This window comes from Episyrphus balteatus, chromosome 1 (assembly GCF_945859705.1).
Source record: "Episyrphus balteatus chromosome 1, idEpiBalt1.1, whole genome shotgun sequence".
In the NCBI taxonomy this organism is placed as follows: domain Eukaryota; kingdom Metazoa; phylum Arthropoda; class Insecta; order Diptera; family Syrphidae; genus Episyrphus; species Episyrphus balteatus.
The window spans coordinates 37,085,574-37,098,881 of record NC_079134.1 but is presented as its reverse complement, the minus strand read 5'-3'; the positions used below and the strand labels follow the sequence as shown (position 1 = coordinate 37,098,881).

The window sequence follows — 13,308 nt, the reverse complement described above, 5'->3', positions numbered from 1 at the left end:
TAAAAATTAAATAAACTTACCAAATGAAAGTTTACTTGTTGCTAATGACAATGAGTAATGAAAAATATGGAAAATTCCATTGGGTTTAGTTTTAAGGGGAAAACCCTAAAATCAGCATAAATTGATCTATCGATCATTGTATAGGTATATATTTCTATATGGAAATCGACAAACAAAATAAGACGCAAAATTTATAAACAAAACCCCTTCTATCTATTGATCTATTCATAGATCAATAATAATTGTTTTCAAATTGATCTGGGAGCAAACTATAGAGAACTTTCAGCTTATGTCAGTTCTGGGCTGGTGAAGAAATAATAAACAAAGGTTTTTTGTATTGAGAACTAGGTTTATTCTGTTTGTAATTAGCGTTGTTTATCTCTTCACCAGTGTAGATTGTACAATGAGAAAGAAGTTTAAATCTGTATATGGGCTCAGTTATAGCTATCAGTAAAAATTTTGTTAAGCTATTTTGAGTACTTTAAACTTCAATTTTGAACAAAACATTGATGGAATAAGTTGAAAGCTTATTTTAACAAATTTTTTCAAAAAGAAACAATGCATTTAGTGTTGAATTTTATTCACAAAACAATTTAATAAATTTTACTGATGAAGTTTCATTTTGAGTTCGGACTTTACTTCGTTCGAAGTAGATACTTCGGTTTTGGGGGTATAAAATCTACTTTCCTACTTCTCCTTTTTAGGATCTACTTCTATTTTTTTTTTGTTATTGAAAAATATTTTTTAAACAATACATTTAGAGAAGGGAATCAGAGAAGTTGATTTAGCTTCGATTTTGAATCTGGTCGAGACATTTACATATTATAAACCTGCACTTAAATCTCATAAGATGAATGGATGTCATTTCGAATTCAAGATAAAAAATAAAACCAATTTTTCATTCCATTTAAAATAAAAATAATTTTTATTATCTTCTCTTCGTTATGATATAAATTAAATGTAGGTATAAAAGTGATTTTGACTGATTTTGAAGAATTCCTGTTCAAAAATTTGTTAGATTATGCTGAATCTAACCGTTTTACCCCACAGCAGTGTTGCAACCCGAAGATGAGAGTTTTTTTTTTTTATTGGAGATGAACATAATAAAAACATATTAAAAACATAATTTTATTTAAAAATAACACGGTGTAACACTCAAAATATACGTGGGCGGAGACCTATCACGTTTTGTAGAGCTAGTCGCACTGATTACGAAACGGTATTTAAAAGGTCCCTAACACCCCCAAAATCTGGAGTAAGGGGCAAAAAACGGTTTTTTTTTTTACCTTTTTCGATTTTTTTTACAGTTTCTGATAGGAGATAAATATACTTTTTCAACAATGTATAAAACATGTAACTCGGTTAAGCCACCTAGAATTTAAATCGTAACATTTAATTGTAAATTTTTTATATATACTCCATTGCTTGTTTGATTCTAATTTTCCACCAATAATACAATATAAGAAATTATCAACCCCAGTAGTAAGGCCCCAACCCATAGAATCCGTTGCGTCCGTTCTGTCAATCCATCCGTTGAAGTTGAAGTTTGGGACAGAAAGGGGTGACCCATAGAATACGTCGTACGACGGATTGCTTTTTGACAGCTCACTTCAAATTCCGAGGTGTGTTCGATATTTTATCGCTGAATGTGCACTAAGGAAGTTCTGATGCAAGAAATTTTAAACTATTATTGTTCTTTTTTTTATTGAAATAAAATGCGTGACTAGATTTTATGTAGGTACTTGCTCTTCAGTTAAAAACAATTTTTAATAACAGATTATCATTTGTAGATATGACTTTGGCATAATAAAATTGAACTCTACAACAGAATTTTAGTATTTAATTGATATAATTTATTAGATATATCATTAAATGTTACTTTTATTACATTTTCTTCACAAATAAACAATTAAAGTTCACAATTCATAAAATCGGAGAAGAAGAGAACACAGTTCTTAGTTCTGAAATTCCCCGGTGTGCAGTCTAAAACAGAAAATTGAACAGATCTATTGTTGACAACCAATTTCATAGGATACGACGGATGAAAAAGTAGAAAGTTGGGCTACTTCTTCCGTCAAATCCGTCCGTCTCCGTCCGATCCGTTGCTTATGGGTCGCTTCCCATAAGAACGTGTGTATTTTATCAAGCTTTCAGTTAAAAACTTCGACGGAACGGACGCAACGGATTCTACGGGTTGGGCCCTTTAGTTGAGCTGAATATAAACACAATTTGCGTATTGACAAGGCGGGACCGGAAATGATTGTAACTTTCTTCAGATTTTATATCACTGGACTCGCCGATGCGCAAGTGATAGAATTACATTATTTGGCTCTATGACAGCCATATTATTCACTATACTCTGTCCGATAAAAATTGGCAGTACAGGGAAGATAGGGCATTTGCATCTCACTCTGCTTCACGCCTTCTGGATATGTCTATCACATAAAAAAGCTCACACAGCGATGCCGTATTATCCGAAAAAAATGTTTCGAAAAGGTACCAGCGTTACCATTTTATCAGTAAAATTTCACAAAAACGAAAAAAAAATTAATTTTTCGTTTAACACCAAAATAACAAAACAAAAAATTCACTAATTTAAAACACAGCCCGACCCCAAGCAAGGGTAAACTATTTTTCCTGCTGAAATGTTAAAATGCATGTCAAAATGTTGACATTAACTGTTTTCCTTCATACACAACATAAAAAACAAACAGCCACCAACACCACGACAACACATAATGCTTTTTTTCATTTTAAAAGCTTGAAAAAGCATTAATCCTGAAAGCTCTTTCAGGAAAATAATAGAAAAAGGAGTAGTTTATGAAGGAAGTTTACCAATGGTAGCTCTTATGTATTGTAAATACTTTTAATAAAAAAGTTTTATCATTGAGTTTCATTCTGCCACAGATCGTGTGGCAGATCGGTCATAGGAGAGAGTACTTCGCTTAGTAAAGAAATTACAACAACAATGCCATGGCGCGTTTGTGGTTTTCTTGTGTGTTTCAGGGGCATATTTTTCGTGAATTGCTTTTTGGCAGTCGTTAGGTCCCACTGATTTTGAAAAAGCTCTCCCATAAGGCCTGTACAGCAGGGATGAAAAATCGTCTTTGAGCATTGTATCGAAAGTGACATAAAAAGTGTATCGAATTGTACTTCTTGAATCTTTCAAATTTTATTTCGAAAAATTTATTTTTAATGAACGATTAACTTTAAGATAAACCAAAAACTAAATTAATTTTTTTTTTTTTCAAATAAATCAGAAAAACTTTTGAGGCCATTTTTGATTTTGTTCCTTGTTACTGTGATAAGGAATAGGTCGTTTACAACTCCAAAAGAATTATTGCAGGTGTATTTAACTTTAAAATAAAGGCTTTAATCTTATCGTCAATGGCTATGAAAATTGAGGTAAATTAAAAAATTAAAAAAACCTAACCTGTGCCAATTTTTTTTAATAAATCTCACATGTAAAGAAAAAATTAATGTCCTTAGAAGAAAATTTTATTTCTTCCAAGAAAATTAAATAAAGACTTTAAATTCACCCTTGACCGTTGAATGTTCTATTCCAAACAAAAGTGTAACTGACTTATATTGCAGTTTTAACAATATCTTAGAAAAATCGAAAAGAAAAAATTTATCCAGAATACCTTTTACATACTGAGCTGCCAGATAAAATTTTATTAATGTCGGGACAACAGGTCTTAAAAGTCGGGACAAATCGGGGCAGCAAAAAAATACATGAAATCGAAAATTTATAAAAATAAAAAGAAATAAAAAAGTAATAGACCAGTGTGATTCCAAACTTTTCCATTGGTAAAAATTTCATGTTTTGAAAACTAAACTTAAAGAAAAATAACCAACTCTTCATCTATAAAAAATAAAAACTATCAAGTGATGGATCTTTTAATAAATTTAGGTACCAAGCACCAATTTCCATTCTTTTTAACGTTCCCTTTTGAAAGGAGTTTTAAAAATTTTATGCGATTTGACAGTTTTTTTTTAATTTAATGTGGACTTTTTAAATAATTGAGAATGAATAAATTGAAGCTTAAAGCTTTTTATGTTTAAAATTTTAATGCACGAAAGTCAAAAAAATAATGGACCAATCATTTTACTTTCACACATGTTCCTAGTAAGGAAATATCAAATGTTCATATAGCAGTGACTTTGATTTTATTCCCCAAAGTTTTCGAATGAAAACGGATTGTCGGGACAAAATCGGGCCATTTTGTAAATCGGGAGAGATATCGGGACAGGGTCAAAATGCCGGGACTGTCCCGCCAAAATCGGGACGTCTGGCAGCCCTATTACATTACGGAAGGACAAAACTGTATCGAAAATAGTAATAGTGTATTTGTGTAATTTAGCCAAGCCAAGTGTATCGAAAAAAGAACAATCGTATCGAATTTTGCAACCCAGCTGTACAGGCTTGTAAAAGAATGCAATCTTTTGTGAATGCAGTCATTGCCATTCAGTTACACAATTCCAACAAAAGATTGCATTCATTGACTTACACTTGAGACTTAGACTTCAAATTTTATAATCACCAATCATTTTCCATGAAATGATTGCAATCTTTTTTTTCCCCCAATCAATTGACTGCATTCAAATGATTGCAGTCTTTTGGGACTGCATGCAGTCTTTGCATTCTTTTTGCAATCTTTCCATTCCTTGGCAGTCTTTGCATTCCTTGGCAGTCTTTTGCATTCATTTGCATTCCTTGGCAGTCTTTTGCATTCATTTGCATTCTTTTGAATTCTTTTGCATTCTTTTGCATTCTTTTTGCATTCTTTTGAATTCTTTTGCATTCTTTTGAATTCTTTTGCATTCTTTTGCATTCTTTTGCATTCTTTTTGCATTCTTTTGAATTCTTTTGCATTCTTTTGAATTCTTTTGCATTCTTTTGCATTCTTTTGCATTCTTTTGAATTCTTTTGCATTCTTTTTGCATTCTTTTGCCACACCCACACCAAACGTATGGGTTTCACAAAAATTTTAACATTTTTTTAGTTCAAGGATGAATTTGATAGTTTTAAGAATTAAGTTCAACTATAGTATCATTGTCTATGCAGGAGTAATAGTACAGTCAAATAAAGTGAAAAAGGGGTAAGCCTCGAAATGAAATCTAATAATAATATTTTTTTTGCTTAATATCTTCGTTTTGGCATTCTTTAACTTACCTCAAAAATCTCATGTTCGGAGGTCGTGATTTTTAAGACCAAACCACAAAATTAAGATTTTCGAAATAAGCAATAATAGACAATGGTATTATTCAATGATGAAAAAAAAACTAAAATCCAGGAAATCTGACGTCTCTAAAAAAAAGTTTTAACTCTTTTTCATCTTTCAACCTATATTATCAAAACACTTGCAAACTTACTACCAAAAAACCTTTAAAAATTATGGTAGAGTAACCAAATGAAGGCTTTTATATCCATTAATCATTAACAATTATAACAAAAACATATCTCTGAAATCATGTATCATATGTTTATATAATATACCATTGTGGTTTGGCCTTAAAAATCACGACCTCCGAACATGAGATTTTTGAGGTAAGTTATAGAATGCCAAAACGAAGATATTAACAAAAAAATATTATTATTAGAATTCATTCCGAGGCTTACCCCTTTTTCACTTTATTTGACTGTACTATTACTCCTGCATAGACAATGATACTATAGTTGAACTTAATTCTTAAAACTATCAAATTCATCCTTGAACTAAAAAAATGTTAAAATTTTTGTGAAACCCATACGTTTGGTGTGGGTGTGGCAAAAGAATGCAAAAAGAATGCAAAAGAATGCAAAAGAATTCAAAAGAATGCAAAAGAATGCAAAAGAATGCAAAAGAATTCAAAAGAATGCAAAAGAATTCAAAAGAATGCAAAAAGAATCCAAATGAATGCAAAAGAATTCAAAAGAATGCAAAAGAATTCAAAAGAATGCAAAAAGAATGCAAAAGAATGCAAAAGAATTCAAAAGAATGCAAAAGAATTCAATAGAATGCAAAAAGAATGAAAAAGAATGCAAAAGAATTCAAAAGAATGCAAATGAATGCAAAAGACTGCAAATGAATGCAAATGAATGCAAAAGACTGCCAAGGAATGCAAATGAATGCAAAAGACTGCCAAGGAATGCAAAGACTGCCAAGGAATGGAAAGATTGCAAAAAGAATGCAAAGACTGCATGCAGTCCCAAAAGACTGCAATCATTTGAATGCAGTCAATTGATTGGGGGAAAAAAAAGATTGCAATCATTTCATGGAAAATGATTGGTGATTGCAAAATTTGAAGTCTAAGTCTCAAATGTAAGTCAATGAATGCAATCTTTTGATTGAAGTCATTAAAGATTGCATTCAAAAAAGATTGCAATCTTTTACAACTCTGGGCCTGTACTGCCAATTTTTATCGGACAGAGTATAGTTTAAAAATACATCTGGATGTAAAATAATCCAGGAAATAAATCCAAATCCATAATATTCACTATTTAAATCCAATCTTGTTAGATCCAAATAAATTTAAACCTGATCTCTAGAGGTCTGTTTAACTTTATAAATCCAGTTGTAAAATTTATTTTCACAGTGTTCAGTTATTTTGTCAAGTAGGTATTTTGAATAGGAAAAAGACCCCGCATGTACAGAGATGAGTTTGATATCAAAACAGCACAGAGAAAAAATAAGGCAGGGATGACTATGCTTCTGGTATATTTAACTTTATTTCTGGTATATTCAACTTCATTCTGATTAAATATAATAGAAGTAAAGTTATCCCTGGCGTTATGTTTTCTCCGTGTGGCGTTGACCCAACTAACATTTTTGCTTCCGACTTTTGAACCCAAAGGGCTATTCGCACCTAAAAATCTGCGGTGCACTACCCACAGCAAGAAATTTATCAGTATTTTATTCTTCTAAGAAATTTGTTAGGAATATCTTATAGTGGGATTATAGGTGCGATGAAAAATTCTCTGTTAACATTGTATAAAACTTCTCTGGAGTTTTGATTAGTGTCACACTATAATGATGTTGGGAAGTGCTTATAGTGTCACTGTATAATGACGTTAGTTGGAAAGTGTTTGATTTGTATCCACACTTAAAAATTCTCAAGTGCGTTATTGTAAATTTTATGTGACTTCTCACCTTAATTTAAGGTGAAAGTAATCTTAGCAAAAAACCATGCAGAAATCCCCTTAAATTAAGGTGCGATCCGCTTAATTCTAAGTGGTCTGTTTTCTCCCTGTATTTGAAATAAAATATAAAAACAATTAAAATTGGTGTAAATTTTACAGTATTTCTCTAAGTATCAACAACCTAGCTCCTCGGATAAGACGCTGAAATATGAATAAAATCTAAAAAAAAAATGATTTTTAAAATCTTAAAAGATCAGATATGTCAGTTCGGAAAATATTAACGTAAAAAACAGCGTAAGACCCCCAGAACTCTACCCTTGAAGGTTATTTGCAAGTCACAATCAACTTTGAAAAACTGTTCAAATTTTAATATCACATAAATTGAAAAAACTAGTAAAACAGCTTCGTCACCTCACCACATGCGTTATCCAAAATATGCGATTTATTTTTTGAAAAATAATTTTCTCCGAATGACTTGTAACTTTTTTGATCATCAACCACCTTCAATAATGCGACGCCTGTTTAAAAAAAAAATAAATCAATGTTAAGATCAATTAATCATTCCAAAATATATTTATCCATCAGCAAATAATTGTAAAGGTTTGAAAAATGCGTCCATTTTGCGTTGAAGGTATTGCTCTAGTTGTCGTGTCCTTCCTCCCAACACAAAAATAAATCCTCCCTGAACAATATAACATATCATTAACTCACATAATTAAAAGACACATTCTTCAGAAAAGACTAACAGATCAAAAAAATAAAAAATATCCAACAACAACTATATCCTTTAATTAATGCCGAGTCATAAATTGCATTTCGTCCTGCGATGCCAAAAGTTCATACGAAAACCCACGACTTAAAGGGGGAGAATTATTGCACAATCACCCCACAACAAAATATCATACTCATCTATGGTTCTACCCCACTTTTCAAACGAGCTGCATGCGAAGTTAAATATGCCATTGCAAAGGTGTATATCAAGTCGTATACGTAGAGCATAAATGTATACCTTGTTCTGCTTGTCTCCTTAATCTAGGATAAGAATAATGTTTTTGTTATCCTGTGAGGCGTTCTTTTATCCCAATTTTGGAACATAAAATAAAGTTCACCCATCATCACTGAGGCGCGTACAAAAAACACATGAGTATAATATGCACCGCTTGCTATATTGCCACAAGCCGCACTCTGTAAGGTGGGCGAATGAACACCCTTAAACTTTTCTTTAGTGGTGCGCTGCTGCTGCAGTCGTCCATTAAAGTCCAGAGGCATTTATTTTCACCCTTGTTGAGATAAGATTGAAAGTCTTAAAAACATTCACACATATGGTGCGGTCTTGAATTTTCCCTTTATTCAAGACGACCGACCGACACACGACACGGTAAGGATCGGTAAGGACGATAGTGTGTGCAAAGCATAGAACAAAAAGGATATTAGTAAACTGCACCTGTCCTTGTTTTTGATAATGAACTCTACACTTGATGTAAAGCTCAAAAGATGCTAATGCGAATGGCCTTAGGTGTGTTCAGTTCACTATATATGCAACTCAGCTCATTGCGAGCTTATAAAGGTACGTCTAAGTGGATATCACAACAACTTTTAATACCTTGCATCATTTTCTATTTTATTACTATACTCCCCCACTTTGCGAGTGTCGTCCATTCAATTTATTGTTTGCATGCTATATCTTAAACTTTAATCGAAGGTAAGAAGAAAATTACCTTAATGGGTATTATGCCGGCTTTGATAGTCATCGGTAGCGGTGTGGCAGTCGTTTTGATATGAAAAGTTTAAAATTAGTTTGACAGACTTGTTATTGTTTGTTTGTTATTTCCCTGGAATTTTGAGGTATCTACAAAAATAAAGTAAAATATTCTCAGAGGGTGATTTCATACTCGATTCAATCTATTAATTGGGGTGATGAAGTTTTGTTGATTGTTGATAATGAAACTAATAGAAATTATTGCATGTTTATAGGAAGTTTTTGTCTTTAGTTAAAAGCTGAAATTAGGTGTGTTTTTTATTACCACCGGTCTTAACTGGACAAAAAAAAAAAACGCCATCGGGGCTTAATCTGAAATCTTGGCAGCACTGTATATTGAATATTCTGAAAACAGCAGACACAACAAAAATTTAGAATTGTCATATTTTTCGCTAGCAAAAATATTTAAATACATTTTGTCCTTCCAAACGTGAGTTTTCAAGTTTTTAAACAAATTCTAAACAATTTATGAAAAAATTAGTTTGGTAGCACAGATTTAAAACTCTTCAAAAAGTTAAGCCCAGAGAAATCTCCGGGCTAAACAACTAAGCCCAAGGGGCTAAGGTGTTGTTGTATTTAACATGTAAATTGCTTAGCCCAGACTGCGTTTTTTTGTCTAGCTAAGACCGGTTGTAATAAAAAACACACCTATTGATTCGTTAAAATTTTTTTTATGAACAGAATTTCGCAAGTTTTCAAATCTTTTACTCACTTATTTATGGCGACTTACTTAACAGAGCAACGCCCTAAAGCTTCACTACAAAACATTGCGGATTTGATCCTCAAACAACAAGATTCTTTTCCTCTTCAATATATTGGGCATATGGAAGCAGCTCTGGATGGACTTATGAAAGATAATATCTCTGGTGTTGATGACGTTACGGCTCGCGTACACCAAATCCGTCATGGGCCGAATTATGCTCGGGCGTTGTCGGCCGAACTCGGCCGATAGAACCAAGCACATAGAAAGAAAAGAGAGTGCGTACACCACTGAAAGTGGTGTACCGGCATAATCCGAACTTGTTAGGATTTTTCGTCCATTGTCGAGTTGATGTATACATAGATATTGCTAAAAGCCTTTTCTTTGCAAAAATTGGCGGTATGAACTTTCAAAAATTTAAATTTCTTCAAAATATTCCATTGAAAACAATTATTTTATGCACTTCAAGTGTCACAAAGTCAGACTACAGACCGGCAGCGACGTCCTAGATCGGAATCAGTGTATGCAGACCAAGACCTGCAGTAATGTGAATTTTTGGCTTAAAACAACTCTGATAAGAACCTATGAGATTATTGACGAAGGGCTTCAGGCATATTTCTAGCTTCTGTTACACCTTCTTATCAATTTTTCATTGAGTTTCTTGACTGTTCCTTAATATTTTCCTAGTGCTGCACTCCATTAGGACACTTTAGCTTGGGCTCTGCGAAATTAGGCCCAAGGAAGTAAGGTCCCAATAAAAAAAAAAAGAAAATGAAATAAGGCCCAAAAAAAATACAAACAAAACAACAACAACGAATTTTCTAAAATTTCATTGGGGCCTAATTTCATAATGAAATTATGACCCAAAAACAAAATGAAGTAAGGTCCCAAAAAATAAAACAACACCCTAACACTAATTTTGGGGCTTACTTTAATTTTATTTTAAAAACAATTTGGTGCCTTATTTCATTTTATAATTTATCTACATGAAAATGCGAAACTAAATTGTCTTAAAAAAACAAATTTTAATCAATCAACAAAAATAAATCTCATTATGAAAAAGAAAAATTGGGGTTTTCTCACCATAATCATAATAGATCTGCGCCCTATTGCACCAACCACTTTGCATTTTGCAACTTTGCAACTTTTCAACTTCTGTTGCACCAAACTCCAATTTGCAAAGAGGAAATTAGTTTTTTGAAAAGTAAAACAAAAATTTCTTCTTTGCAAATTTTGTTGCACCTACCACCAACCTCAAATTTGCAAAGCAGAAAGTACTTTGCTGATAAGCGCAAAGTTTTGCCAATTTGCAAAGAATTCTTTGATTTCGTTGCACCAAATAAAAAACTTTGCACTTTCCATTTCAAATTCTGCAAATATGCAAAGACAAAGACAGTTCATTTCAAATTATCAATTAAAATGATAATTAAAAGCTTTTTATACCATTTTTGGATATTTTTCCTAATTTTGAAATTTTTTTGTTTTTCTTTGGTTTATCTATAATTTAAACGATATTTATTAATAAAATGTCCAATAAACTCAAAAAAAATTGATTTTGCTCATAAAAAAGTAACAAGAAGTAAGCCATTTAGAACTGCAGAAATATGGTGTTTTACTTCATCTCAAAAGTTCAAACCTTCACAACAGAAAAACTGCTTGATGAATAAGCCTGAAACTTTGCATATTAGTTTCAGGTATATTAAGCTTCAATAACACGGTGCGACACTGAAAATACACCCGAGAAATAACATAGTGTAGGCTGTTCGTATGGTCGAATAACGCATACAAATATTTTTGTTATATTTTTGGAACCCTCCATTTTTTTTTTATTTACAAAAAACCATTTTTACAGACCTTACGATGTAATCTATCAATATTTCAGTCATTTTTCTAACAACTCTCAATATGTTATATGTTTTTGGAAAGAGGATTTCCAGACCTTTTGAATGATGTATATAAGTCTATTGTTTAAACAAATTAAGTGTAGGTTTTTATCCCACAAATCTTGAAAAAGTGATTTTTTTCCCAATTTTTTCAACTTTACCCAATTTTTTTTGCAAAATAAAACAAACAAAAAAATAAAGTAATGTTATATTCTGAAAGAATATACATTTAGGCACAAATTGGCGTATTTTTTTATTGAATTTGACCAAAACTGCGGAATCTATGCTATTTTTTCGTAAATAGAAAATGTGGCTTTTCATGATGTGAATTGCAAGTTGCACAATAGGGTGTTCATTATTTTAAAATAATAAGAATTTCTATGCTCCTAGGATCTTATATGGTTGGAAATAAACTAAAAAAAATATTTTCCAAGTTTCAAGTCTCTAACTTAATTCTAACCCGTGCCGCCAAGCGGTTGAAGTTTCTTATGGGAATAACTTGGGGTTTCTTGGACCTTGTTCGATCAATTTTAAATTCCAGCCAAACTTTTCGTTCAAAAAATTTAAAACTTTACAGACTCAAATTTAATAAGTGTAGCTATCATGTCATTTTTTCAGACTTTTTCAAAAATCGCTTTTTACCCGTTTAATGTCAAAAAATTAAAAAACATACATTTTTAAACACAAATAAGCGTAGTATGTATATTTAAAATTTATATTTAATTCAAAGTTATATAATTAATTAGTTTTTTGTTTATTTACTACAGTACTTTTTCTTAAATCGGGAACACGTTTTTTGAATATCGATGTGACTTGAAGAATGAATACAAAACTAATTTTTTATATAACTATGAATTGAATTTGCATTTTAAATATACATGCTATGCTTATTTGTGAATAAAAATGTATGTTTTTTAAATTTTTGGCATTAAACGTGTAAAAAGCAATTTTTGAAAAAGTCTGAAAAAATGACTTTTTACCAAGCTAAATCTTTAAAATTATAAGAATTAAAAATCTGAAAAATTTTCACATGATAGCTACACTTATTAAATTTGAGTCTGTAAAGTTTTAAATTTTTTGAACGAATGGTTTGGCTGGAATTTAAAATTGATCGAACAAGGTCCAAGAAACCCCAAGTTATTCCCATAAGAAACTTCAACCGCTTGGCGGCACGGGTTAGAATTAAGTTAGAGACTTGAAACTTGGAAAATATTTTTTTTAGTTTATTTCCAACCATATAAGATCCTAGGAGCATAGAAATTCTTATTATTTTAAAATAATGAACACCCTATTGTGCAACTTGCAATTCACATCATGAAAAGCCACATTTTCTATTTACGAAAAAATAGCATAGATTCCGCAGTTTTGGTCAAATTCAATAAAAAAATACGCCAATTTGTGCCTAAATGTATATTCTTTCAGAATATAACATTACTTTATTTTTTTGTTTGTTTTATTTTGCAAACAAAATTGGGTAACGTTGAAAAAATTGGGAAAAAAATCACTTTTTCAAGATTTGTGGGATAAAAACCTACACTTAATTTGTTTAAACAATAGACTTATATACATCATTCAAAAGGTCTGGAAATCCTCTTTCCAAAAACATATAACATATTGAGAGTTGTTAGAAAAATGACTGAAATATTGATAGATTACATCGTAAGGTCTGTAAAATTGGTTTTTTGTAAATAAAAAAAAAAAAATGGAGGGTTTCAAAAATATAACAAAAATATTTGTATGCATTATTCGACCATACGAACAGCCTACACTATGTTATTTCTCGGGTGTATTTTTTTTTTTATTTTGTAGCACAGTGTAATTAAGCCTCAGTTTAATCTTTTCA

At 31.4% G+C, this 13,308-nt stretch overlaps 2 protein-coding genes across 2 annotated transcripts in view; one reads left to right on the top strand and one right to left on the bottom strand.

The window, feature by feature from the left end:
• LOC129914625 (kinesin-like protein KIF15) overlaps positions 1–120 on the bottom strand; it is a 28,664-nt gene extending 28,544 nt beyond the window's left edge. The window contains exon 1 of the mRNA XM_055993991.1: positions 21–120. The gene's annotated coding sequence lies outside the window, so the exon portion shown is untranslated. The remainder of the gene's footprint in view (positions 1–20) is intronic.
• The window catches only part of LOC129907024 (RNA-binding protein FUS), a 101,663-nt gene that overhangs the window by 58,507 nt on the left and 29,848 nt on the right, over positions 1–13,308 (top strand). The window lies entirely within an intron of this gene.